Source organism: Calypte anna, chromosome 1 (assembly GCF_003957555.1).
Source record: "Calypte anna isolate BGI_N300 chromosome 1, bCalAnn1_v1.p, whole genome shotgun sequence".
NCBI lineage: Eukaryota > Metazoa > Chordata > Aves > Apodiformes > Trochilidae > Calypte > Calypte anna.
In genome coordinates this window covers 139,620,422-139,633,184 of record NC_044244.1, presented here as the reverse complement: position 1 = coordinate 139,633,184, position 12,763 = coordinate 139,620,422, and the positions used below count along the sequence as shown (strand labels likewise).

The following is a 12,763-nucleotide window of genomic DNA, read 5'->3' as shown; positions in this document are numbered from 1 at the left end:
AGACATTCACTGTTATCCTGGCACAGCTGGTTTTGTTGAGAACAGCCACAGTCAATAATTCTCTTTTTGAGCTGTGAGCAAAGGCTGCTGAGGCTGCAAGTGACCTGTGGGATGCACTTTGGGGTTCTGTTCCTAGACATTTGAAGGTAAAAAGAGGCAAAGAGTGTCTGAGGACATTGGAGAAAGCAAAAGGAGACTGCAGAAGTTGTTTATGGTGGTTGAAGTTATGTCTGCAGCTTACAGAAGAACAAATATGATTTCTATATCAGCCAAATCACTTGTGCAGTAATTTATGTAGGTAAGAAAAAATAAAATTCTTTCTAATAGTATACTTTCTTAATTTCCTTCTGCTGAGCCTTTTCAGTGCTTCTTATCCCCAGCTCATGCTGTACTTGTCTTTCAAGGACAACCCACTCTGCTTCAGACTTTAGTGCCATTGTTGTTTCAGTCAGCTCCTTTGAAGAGTACACCTGAACTGCTTTGAGAGCACACAGCCTGGAGCTGGAGAGGGATATTAATAGAAACAGCTTCTCTCTGTTGCTGGATGAAGGCAGAAGATGAATTATTCCAGTGTGGCAGGTGTGGAGGTGTTTTTCAAAGCAATTGTTTACATTTTTGAAGATCTAACAGGGAATTAAAAAGGTCTGGTAAAAGGTCTGGATAGCACAGAGGGCCGCTGTGCATTTTGTATCATGAGAGTGAAGGTATTTATTAAATATTGTTTTGTTAATTTTGCACATATCTAAGTTAAAATAGTACTAAAAGTTCCCATCCAACTGGGAACAAACTTTTCCCTATCCTACCACCTGCCTTTTAAAACATGGAAACAGAACAATTTGGGCTTTATTTGACATTATGTTTAAACACCCCCTCACCCCCTGATGGTTCTTTTAGGGTAATGGTCTCAAACTATATTCAGTAAAGACCCTGCCTGACTTTTATATGACACTGCTGGCAACTCTTATCAGAGCTGATAAGAACAGGCAGGATTTTAATTTTTATCCCCTCAGGAAGGCAAGAGTTTAGAGAGATCCAAGAGTGGTTTGAAGGGAAATGCAGGTACCTGAGACAGTCTTCATGTGCGGCTGCCAAGGCAGGAAGGGATCTGGGTGTTTACTGTTTGGCACTTGCATTTCAGAGAAGCCCCTCCTGTTCCCCCACATTCCCTCAGGAGTTCCTCTCCCATCCTTTCCCATCAAGTAGCTCCTGACCTTTTGCATGTGAGCATTGCCTGAGCAGCAGCATTGCTGATGGCTCTCTGCTGTGTGTGCTGCCTGAGAAGGAAAGCAATGGTACAAGAGAGAAGCCTTCCCACTCTCTCATTATCACCACCTGCCTGGCCCAGCAGCCTTGCTGGTTTGACAGCCAGTCTGGGGCTGCCCATGACATGTGAGATGTGTGATGCGTGGCTGCTGTAGTGAGTAATCCCTGTGATATTAAATAGATGCAAATGCATTATATAATATTCAGATTTATTTTTTTTTTTCATAGAATTGGCTGGGTTGGAAGGGACCTCAGAGATCATCAAGTCCAACCCTTGAACCACCGTTGCAGTTTCTAGACCATGGCACTGAGTGCCACATCCAGTCTCTTTTTAAATATCTCCAGGGACAGAGAATCCACTACTTCCCTGGGCAGCCCATTCCAATGCCTGATCACCCTCTCTGTAAAGAAATTCTTTCTAATATCTAACCTAAATTTCCCCTGGCACAACTTAAGACCATGCCCTCTTGTCTTGTTGAAAGTCATCTGGCAAAAGAGCCCAACCCCCACCTGGCTACACCCTCCTTTCAGGTAGTTGTAGAGAGTGGTGAGGTCTCCCCTGAGCCTCCTCTTCTCCAGGCTGAACACCCCCAGCTCCCTCAGCCTCTCCTCATAGGATCTGTGCTTGAGTCCCTTCAGCAGCCTGGTTGCCCTCCTTTGGACCTGCTCCAGGACCTCGATATCCTTCCTAAACTGAGGGGCCCAGAACTGGACACAGTACTTGAGGTGTGGCCTCACCAGCGCTGAGTACAGGGGCATTTTAAAATACAACTGGAAGAAAAGGAAGCAAGACAACTTGCCAAGAGGGACAGGGATATACTAGAGAGTCCAAAGGAGGTCTCTGAGGATGATCAGGGGACTGGAACATCTGTCTTATGAGGAAAGGCTGAGACACCTGGAGCTGTTTAGCCTGGAGAAGACTGAGAGGGGATCTTATTAATATTTACAAATATTTGAAGGGTGGGTGTCAAGAAGATACCAGTCTCTTTTCAGTGCTGCCCTGTGATGGGATGAGGTGCAATGGTCCCAAACTGGAACACAGGAAGTTCCACATCAACAGAAGGAAAAGCTTTTTTTTACCATAAGGATGACAGAGCACTCTCAGTGTGCTTAGAGAGGCTGAGATTTTCTCTAGATATTTTCAAGACCCATCTGAACACATATCTGTGTGACCTGCCCTAGGTGATCCTGCTTTGTTAGGCGGCTTGGGCTCGATGATCTCCAGAGGACCCTTCCAGCCCCTGACATTCCATGATTCTATGAACTTGTATACCCCCCTGTCCACTCTTTCCTAATCTTTCTCTCTGCTTCCTGCTCCTGGAAGCTCCAGATCAGCTTTGTGTAGTCATATGGGGGCTATTTTTCTTCAGTGGCCTCTGAGAGGCCTCACAAGCCTTGTATACAGATCAAGAAGAGGAAAGCCCACAGCTTTGCTTGGTTCCTGCCCTGTATGCATCACTGTCCTGTGCAGGGAGCTTGGGCCACAGTGGGTGCTGTGCCAGGGGTTTGCAGAGCCTCCCCCCGACAGATCCTGGCTCTTAGGGGCCCTTTGTCCCATTAAGCCTGGAATGCTCCACAGACAGCTGCACTGACTACAGTTTACTGGGGCTGTGAAGTACTTGGGAAGAAGTTATTAGAATATCAGATTTAATTTTACAGTATCATTAATACTGGAGATCTCAAGCTTTAAAAATTACCATTGCATTCTCAAAATACTTTTGGGGGAAAAAGATTAGTTTAACCATTTTTGCCTTTAGAAAGGAATCTTCTGGGAGTCAAAGCCTGATTTATAAATGTGTTACTAGTTACATATTAGGCAATGAATTAGTAAGTTATTAAGTGATGAATAAATTAAAGTGTGCTTGTTTTAAAGGCTGGTCTGCTCTCTTTTTGTGCTGGGTATGGCACTGCACAGCCTGCCAAGTCCTTTGCACATGAGCTATACCACACTCGACAGCTCCCTGCCTCAAGTAGCTTGTTATCAGTATTAGACACAGCTAAAAAGGAAGCGTCAGGCAAGCGTGGTGGAATTGATGAGGGAGAAACATTCCCAGCAAGAAATAAGGTCAGGCACATTGTTTCACAGTACCTTCAGTGGGCGTCAAGCAGTTTTTCTAACCTGCTTTTATTTGGAAGAATTATGGGTGTGTGCCCCACAGGTATCTCTTAGCAGGTCTGGTGGGTGCTCTGCTGGCAGGGGTGGGAGTCCTCTCGTGGCTCCTGCCCAGGTCACTTACCTGGGTTTCCTTTCCTTGGGATGGGATGGGAAGGTGAGGGAGGGCTTGGCTCTTGGGCATCTCCTCCCCTGATAAAGCTGGGGCACGACTAGGGTAGGAGCCTGGTGAATGGTAATCACCCCCCATGTGTGGTGGTGTCTGGTGATAGCTGTAGGTAAACCTGGATATCCTGATCTTCATCTTCATCTCAGTCACTTGTCAGTAATCAACTGAAGCTACAAACAGTAAGATATGAATAGTGGGTTTTTTTTCACCAGTGTTCTAGTTTTCATTTCTGTAATTTTTTTTCCTAATTTGAAATGGCATAAAATATTGACATTTCATAATGCTTAGTGCAGAACAGTGGTTTCGTACGGTGTAAAGTCAACACTTTGTTAGCTTGTTGGGCTCTGACAGGTATTAGATGGCTGGTCATCAAAACTGCAGTTTCCCTAAGTAAAAATATCTAATGTCAGGCAGTAATTTAACTTCTAGAGATATATCAGATTATGACACTCAATAAATTAGGCCAGTTTACAAAAATAAAACACAATGCACAAAAATACCAAACCAAACTGAAACAACAAAACAAAACAAAACATCACCCAGCAGCACTCATTTTAATTTCTAATTTCTGAAGCTTTTTGAAAACAGTTGGTCACAAACCATTTTGCTGACACATCTTTTACCCTAGGCTTACCCTCAGTATGTGGATTGGAATGTTTCCTTCATTAGACCTGTGGCCACATTTGTAATGAGAAGGCAGTTTTCTGCTACAGCTGTCAGCAAAAAGGAGGAAAGTAAATGCCAGGGATTTTTTTTTCAAACTGGAATTGATTGTAGAATGTTTTATTTTATTAAAAGCAAAATTTCACCTGCCTGCTGAGAAATTTTTATTGGAGAAAGAGTTTGGTAATATTTTTGGCAAAAAATAACATACTGTAGCCCCCCAAAAATCTGCTAAAAATTGCTGGAGGTTTCTGACTAGCAATATTGAGAAAAAAAATATGATTGAAGAAGGGGAGATTTTAATATTCCTTTGACTGCAAATTTAGGTATTTTATTTCTAGTTGTCACATCCAGAATCATGTCAGCCTGTGAAAAAAGCTTCTTTTGATTTACTCCAAAGACAGTGTAATTGAATATTCAAATTAGGATCTAAAAGTATTCTTTCTTTGATTTCTAAAAACAAGTTAGAGACATTAGACTATGATGGAAAAAAAAATATGATTCATTTTGAAGGTGGATGACAGGCAGTATAATAAATTTTAGAAATTATAGAAAGAGCCTGATATTCTGTTTTAGAAAACTGTGTTATAGGATGCATAACTGAAAAGCAAAGTGTAGCATACTTGAAGTAATGGAGCTGCTTGCATGCTGAAGTAGTTGCCCAGCACTGTCCAGTTCAATAATTGTGCAACTGGGAAGATTGTCCTGTGTGAAGAATTAGCTCTGTTTTGCAGTTGAAAATTAATTATTCTTCTCATCCTGTTGTTGTGTAATTTGCACTTTCTTTATCTGGTTATCAGTTGCTTCGTCTCGATAGGGACGAGTGATACCTTAAATTCAATTTTACACTTTCGTAAAAAAAATGTCAGAATTGTATATATATTTTCTTTACTGTGAGTGTAATATCACACTGTGGTATTATGAATATTTGAAAATGAGAAAAGGACAGCCTCATTTGACTTTATGCAGATGAAGTTTACTCTTTTGGAAGTCTTGACCGTACCACCTGTTTTATTTACTGTGCAATACCTCCCCAGCCTAACTCTAGGTACATGACAGAGATATGGAATGATCTTTGTGCCAAAACATTCGTGAATACTCTGGCTGGTTGCAGTGTAGAGAAAAGATGCTTCCATAAGCACATCATTTCTTTTAACCCTTGCTTCCATTTCACTGGGGAATTCAGATAACTAGATAAAGAAAATTATTTCATCTAGCATTTTACTACAGGCAGGTATGCACACAGGAGAATTTTAGCCTGGTAAGTGTGATCTGAGGTGCCTTCTACAGTCAGTGGAAGGGGACAGTGTCCTCTGCACACCCATCAGTGCAGAGATCGACTCCTCTGAGATGCACCTGGAAGGGGCTGCTCTGTCTCTGCCCTGGGAATCATTCATGGATATAAATCACCCTTGCTTAAAGTTAACGTGCATTTTTAAACCACCTACCATCTGGTGAGACTAAACTGTTGAAGAAAGAGTGGATTCTACTTTTTTTCTCTCTCTTGCCTTTGGCTTCCCATGGTTTGTCTTGCATCAGATGAGAGAGAGGGACCTGCCAATTGTCTGAACCACTGAACTGGTTCAGTTTATTGATTCAACAGAAAACTACTTTCTTTTGTGGACAGGGGAGAAGAAGTCTTCCTACTGTCAAATCTGTAGACTGCTCTGCCTCTCCCAGTGGACAGCTGAGCTGGTACACAGGCAGCTGTGGTGCTGGAGGAAAAGGGATGGGGTAGGACTGTTCCTTCACTTGCACAGTTGAAGTCTGCCATGGAGAAACAGTGGAACTCCCTGTCTTTGTGACTCTTTCCCATAATTTGTATTTCCTGGGTTACCAAGTCAGTGTAGTAATCTCTTTAGAAGTTTACTTGTCTTGGTTAACCTCAAATCTGAAATGGGCATTTTTGTGGGCATTTTGTGGGCATTATGGCTGTTGGTTCATTGTCTGGCAAAGCAGAGAGATGCTTCTTGCTTTGTTACACTACTCTGGGTACTTGATTTCTGCATGGATCCACTGCCCATTAAAGCCAGTTTCTGTACTGAAGCTTGTGATACATCTCTTTGTCAGGGTTCAAGTTAATTAATTCTGAGCTCACTACTGATCTTGGGGTTCATTTCAATGGGAGTAGTATCAGACTCTTAGTCCTCTGTGTTGCATGGATTAGAAATGGGAGATTTCTGCTCATTCTCTCCCCTGCCTGTAACTCAAGACTGCTGCACTTTAAGATGTAATCTCAACACACTGTTTTACACAGAATTTAATTTCACTGCTGTAAAAGGTAGCAAGTTACATTTTACATGGCACAACTTTTCCAAGCTCTTGCAAAGTTCTTTACAGCTCTTAAGCAAATACACGATGCGTCAAGCAATATTTTTCAGCAGGCTTTGAAAATGAAAATTATATAGTTAGAACTTACAGGGAAATTCAGGTTTATCATATGTATAAACCAATACTCCTATGTCTTCAAGGTCCAGATTTTTAACTTTTTAAATAAGATGCAGGTGCAGCCAGTGATTCACCTAGACTCTGCATTTACCTTTGCCTCTTGACCTTGCAGTATATCTGAAGAAACCTGCAATAGTCTGATGATCTGGGAAGGAACAAGGCTGGAGGCTGAATGTACAGATTTTGTCTAGAAATATTATTTTTAGTTTGACATTTTGGTGTTACTTTAGGGAGCAATGAGTTTCTCTTCTTTTCTGGTTCAGTGAATATTATGAATTACAGTTTACGGTTTTGCCATAACTGAATCCAAAATTAAAAGTGGAAAACAATCTTAAAAACATTGCAGATTAAAATAGAGACAAAGCATCCATTGTATTAGTAACAAATTTTAAATATCTGTAAGCAATCAACTGCAACAATAAGAAGAACTAGATTTGCTGAGATACCTTTTTTGATTTTTTTCCAAGCCAGCCATTATTTTAAGGTTTGTCATTTATCCTGTTCTGACCAAGGAAAGCCCAACTACATGGTGGCTGCTAGCTGTTTTGCTAGCCTTGACATGAAACATACTTGCTATATGTTTCTTTTTTTCATTTAAAAGTTTATATTCTTAATAAACATACCTTGCATTGCTAAGTTATGTATCTTAAATGTTATCTGAGAACATTTTAGTAATTTCCTGGTTATTAAATTTTATTATTTAATTATAGTACTTGCAAAGTTAATGTCAGAAATACACACTTTTATACTTCCTACTTTGCAGATGCTATCAAGATTCCTGCTGTGTTACATTTTGAGGAGAGTGTATTCAAAGTCTCAAGTTTCCTTCAGCTGGCAAAGTGCCTTAAGTTGTACATTGGAGGCATAAGATACTCTCTGAAAAGTGAACAAGTTACATCTAGGTTTGTCTGACTGCCAAATGTCAGCTCCTCCAGGGCCTTGCAATTTTTTTTTTTTGCTCTGTAGGCCACTAATGATTGTCTGTAAGATTGTGTACTAGTAGGTGACTCAAGGTGTTGTGTTTTACCACATTTGATTAAAATTTGTGTCCCTAAACACTCAATGCTTGAAATGTCAAAATAAGCTATAATGGGGTTGTTTCTTATTGTGATGTCTCATTCACACACATGCACGGCTCTTTCTGCCTCTCTGTCCCTGCCTACATGGAAGGGGACATTTCTTCATTGACCCAGCATGAATGGGATTATCCCAAGTCTGTTTTCTCCAATGCACTACAACAAAACAGCTACTCCAGGTGAAGCAACAGTCAGCCAGCACCGAGCAGCAAGTGCACAGGAATTCAGGCAAAGCTAGAAACAGTTTTCCCTTGCATGGTAGAGTTGGGATCCTCTCTCCTCTTTCCCTTTCCCTGTCCCTCTCCTTAAATGAGTCCTGTGAAGTGAACTCTCATCTTTGCCTTTTGGTTCCCAATGCTGCTGTCCTCAGCAGATCCCTTCTCTTGACTCCTGCACCCAACCTCACAACACACCCCCTCTCCCAGTGGTTCTATCTCCTCTGCCCTTGCCCTCTTTCAGCCCATAGCCCCACCCCGGGGTCCCTGGCACCACGTCCTGTTGCTGGTCCCAAGTCCTGTAACTTCCACAGGCCTCCTAGCAATGTCTTTTCTCAGTGAAACATGACTCTTTTTGCCCAACATTTTCAGTCACCCCAGCCTTCACACTGCACTCTCAGTGACCTTCCCCAAGCTGCCCAGATCGCCTCCACCTCCCACTGGTAGCCACATTTATACTGCTGGGGATCCCTCTGCCTCCCCTGCCTGGTGGTTTTCTGGTGAGAGAAGGAAGGCAGGAGCAGCAGGGAAAGGAGCTCCCAGTCAGACTTGGGGATGTCTTGGGACCTGTGTCAAGCCCTGAGGCTGGAGGTGCCTTTGCTCTTCTGTGAGGCTGTTGTCACACCAGAGGTTATGGACTTAACACATTATGGATAGAATGGGTATTGTGGGGCTCAGCTTAAAATCCATGACAAAACATAACAGTTTGTTACAGCCAGAGGGGTGGAAGGATGCTAATATTGTGTGGGTAGGAGATGTGTTTGTCAAGAAACAGAGGAAGTGGATCCTAAATTTTCACTGCCATAAAGAACTGCATCACCCAGTGCCCAACAATAAAGACTACTTTTCAGCTTTCTTTGTTGAAGGGGCCCCCTTTGGAAAATAAAGGAGATTTTGTTCAGTAAGTCCTTTAATGACTATGTCTGTCTGTGTGCATTTGGGGGAAGGGGGCTCAGATAGCCTGATGAATTTCAACAGAAGGTCTTTGTGTAAAATGTATGGACATTAAGAAAGAAATATCATTTAAATCAGTTTTCAAGGAAAAATAGGAAGTTACAGAGAAGAAAAAAAAAAGAGTATAGCAATATTCTGTTCTATATCAGCTACTTTGCGATAAATATTCAGAGGATGGTACTGCAAACCTATTTCCATTTTTCTAACCTATTTCTCGGTAAAGTTTGTTTGAAAGGCATTATTCAACTGCATATCTAAGACAGTAAATACATTTAGAAATGCTGAGTTATGAGGAATTTTGTTTGCTGTACATGTATTAACCACGTGTAGAGGTTATTTGGAGTTGTAAGGTATAAAAAAAGGCAGCAATTTATTATTCTTCATTTCTTGAGCACCCAAGTAAGAAGACATAATCCTTACTTTAAGCAAACTGAATGGAGTTGGTAATTGGAGACAGAGGATTTAGGATCTGTGGATCTATAGCATCATTCTATAGCACTGTCCAGCCTTTACAAATGAATTTATAATTTGTTTTCCTTGTCTGTGATAGCCTGATCAGCTGCCAGCACTTGAAAGTTCTGCACAGTTTTTTCAATTCCATCCTGCTAATACATGGAGCAGGACTCTGTAATAGCCTTTCAGTAAGAGTTCTGCCAATAAGGAAATGGAGCCTCATTCCTTCATTTGCAGCCAAAAACTCCTTACTCTGAAGTTTGTACAGACTTTATATCTGCCTTAAACTCATTTGCTTTAGCTCATTTAATGTCTAAAATAATTAACACAGACTTGAAGACTAATTTTCTCTCCTTTGAGAAAAGAGCTTAGCTATCATGCTTATAGTTTCTGTACTTCCTAATAGCTATTAAATTTATAATGCTACACATTTTATCTGCCTTCAAGTGTGTACAGCTTATAAATAATTTAGTGTTTTACTTTAACTCTTGGCCTCTTCACATAACTCAGAAATGAGGAAGATAAAATTCTGCTAAATTATTAATTCTCTGGGAAATTCATACAATTGACACAAATTAAGCAACAAAAATGGTTCTCTTTTCTCTGTGGGTATCAAAGCAGTGAACACAGCTGGATAACAGGGAGCTAAATGAGCAAGATGATCAGAGAATAATTTAGATTGGAAAGGAGTTCTTCAAAGCTAATCTACTTATTATGGATATGCTCAGTTGAATGTCTCCGAGGGTGCTGATGTTCCAGGATTCACATGTTCCAGAAGTCTTCTGTGTCCTCAGGTACATGGGCAGGGCAAAGGGGACATGTTGTCTGGCTGATGGTGGAATTTGGTGGCATCCTACAGTGTTAAAAGTTTTTCCACCTTTTCATCACTGCATACAGGGGCTTCAGTGCTGTTGTAGCAGAGCAAAACATTTTGCTTTTCACTCTAGATGGATCTTTAATAGATCAAAATACAGTGACTCTATGAAGGCTTCCTCCTTAAAATAATCTGGTTTTGTTAAGCTTTGTTAAGCCAGTTGCTTCTATTAGTTATTTACTAGCTTTTGTTTTGCCGTGTTAATGTATTATACATTATAGTGGTTTTCAAAGACTGGTTTTAAATGTTTGAAGATACTTATAGTTTTACATAGGGAAATGTTCTAAGATACTGTAAGCATCCAGGACAGCAGTGAAGTCCAGGCATGTAGCTGCAAAGTAGTATTTTGTTGGTGAAATTTGATGCAAGAAAGCTTGCTCATTGTATTTCATGGTTTAATGAAGAACTATATAAATTATAGTTAAACCTGTATTCTGCAAAGTTCTCTGCAGCTGAGAAGTTTTAAAACACTTGATTTTGTATTTTTAGCATGAGCTGCAGCATCTGTGCCTTTTCTGTTTCATTTTCTTACCTGCTTCTCACTCCTTGGGTGTATCTGGGAATCCTGTATGTTCTTCTGATGGTGAGGGTCAATACGTGTGATGCTTTCCAGATGCACTGCCCATATTTAGGGATACAAAATAAAAAATACCCCTGACATGTACATCACTAATAGAGGTGCCTGGTGTTAGTGGCCTCTACAACTAACAAACCAGAGCAAAGATTACTCCTGTGACCAAGTCTCCAATTAATGTTTGGTTGCACCATGAAAGGGCCAGTTCCCAAAATGAGCCTGTCCTTGGATTTGGATTTCACTGATGATTTTTGAACACCCTGCTCTGCGAATTGTTGTCAGTCACACAAGTGAAACACCAAAGATTGCTTGGAGGGCAAAGCAGTTTTTCTATGGGAAGGATGAGATGTGTGGAGGGACTAAAATACACACACTTTAAATGAATAGGGATGATATTTATGACACAGTGGATGAAGTGATGAGAGCAGGATCAGAACTGGCACTTGGAAGAGGCACTGCCTTTCTGGAGCAGATCTCCCTCCTCAAAGATCCCAGCTGCTCAATTCCTAAGACCAAGCCACTAGTATCAATATTTTAGCTGGAACTTATTGGGTCAATTGAGGATGAAGAGTGATGATTTTAAGCATCTTGCTTTTCAGAAAGACATCCTGGATGGACAGATCATGCCTGTGTAACCTTTGTCCAGCATACAAATAAAAACTGCTGGCACAGCTCTATCTTTAAGTGACAGGAGAGAAGCATCATTTAATTGTTCGGAAAAACTTACCTGTGAATTCAAATATAACAAATGGGTTCAAAATCAGAGTGGGAGGAAAGGGCTACTGACAGCAACTGACCTTTGGCTGTACAGCTGTGCAGCTGTGGGGATCAATATTTTGTGATCTTTTCAGGCTCTAGTTAGATGTGAGAGAATATGCAATAAAATATTTTTGCTCGGTTATTTTTTTTTTTTAATGTAATCTCTTGAGTTTTCCTCAGTAGCTTCTTTACTGGCAGCTTTCTCAGGGAAGTTGTGACTGTCCCCTCCCTGGAAGTGTTCAGGCCAGGCTTAATGGGGCGCAGAGCAATCTGGTGTAGGGGGAGGTATCCCTGCCCACACAGAGGGGTTGGAACTAGATGATCTTCAAGGTCCCTTCCAGCCCAAACCCTTCTATGATTAAAGCATATGAAGAGTTCTGTTTAAGAATCCAAAAGAGACAAGCACAGAATGCAGTGCTCATTTTAGTAAATAATCATTAAACAACATGGTCAGCCTGGAAATCAATGCCTATTTACCATTTCAGCAGCTTTACACATGCCACATTACGTGCCAGGGTTATTGACTTTTTCAGCCAGCCACATCATGTGTTCCAGTCCTGCTTGTCCTTCCTACCTGGAACATATCCACATATAGTTCACCATGTGGCTGCATGAATGCAAATGCCCACACCACTGAAACAAGAGGGGGAGTTCCTGGGAGCAGGATTCCTTCCTTTGGCAGCAGTACGGGGTCAGGTCAGAGTGCCTGTGTGACTGTGGCTGTGCTTAGTGTTGGTACTTGCTGATAAGATGCTATAGGTGGAATATGTTTCTCAGTCTTTCTAGGAGTTACAGCCATAGTAACTGCATGTCATACAGCATTTAGCAGCACATAGTGCTCACTTCGGCAGCACATATACTAAAATTGGAACGATATAGAGAAGATTAACATGGCCTCTGCGCAAGAGGCCAAATTCTTGAAGCGTTCCATATTTTTTTTCAGCCTGGAGAAGAGGAGGCTCTGGGGAGACCTCATCACTCTCTACAGTGGGGGTCGGTCTCTTCTCCCAGGCAACTCTCAGCAAGACAAGAGGGCATGGTCTCAAGTTGTGCCAGGGGAGGTTTAGGTTGGATATTAGAAAGAATTTCTTTATGGAGAGAGTGATCAGGCATTGGAATGGGCTGCCCAGGGAGGTGGCGGATTCTCTGTCCCTGGAGGTTTTTAAGGAGAGACTGGATGTGGCACTCAGTGCCATGGTCTG

The 12,763-nt window shown here is 41.4% G+C and overlaps 1 non-coding gene across 1 annotated transcript; it reads left to right on the top strand.

Annotated features, from left to right (window-relative positions):
• The first annotated feature begins 12,396 nt into the window (after positions 1–12,396).
• LOC115600476 lies at positions 12,397–12,498 on the top strand. Its single transcript, XR_003989003.1, has one exon. It is a non-coding gene; the product is annotated as a U6 spliceosomal RNA (small nuclear RNA).
• The last annotated feature ends 265 nt before the right edge of the window (positions 12,499–12,763 follow it).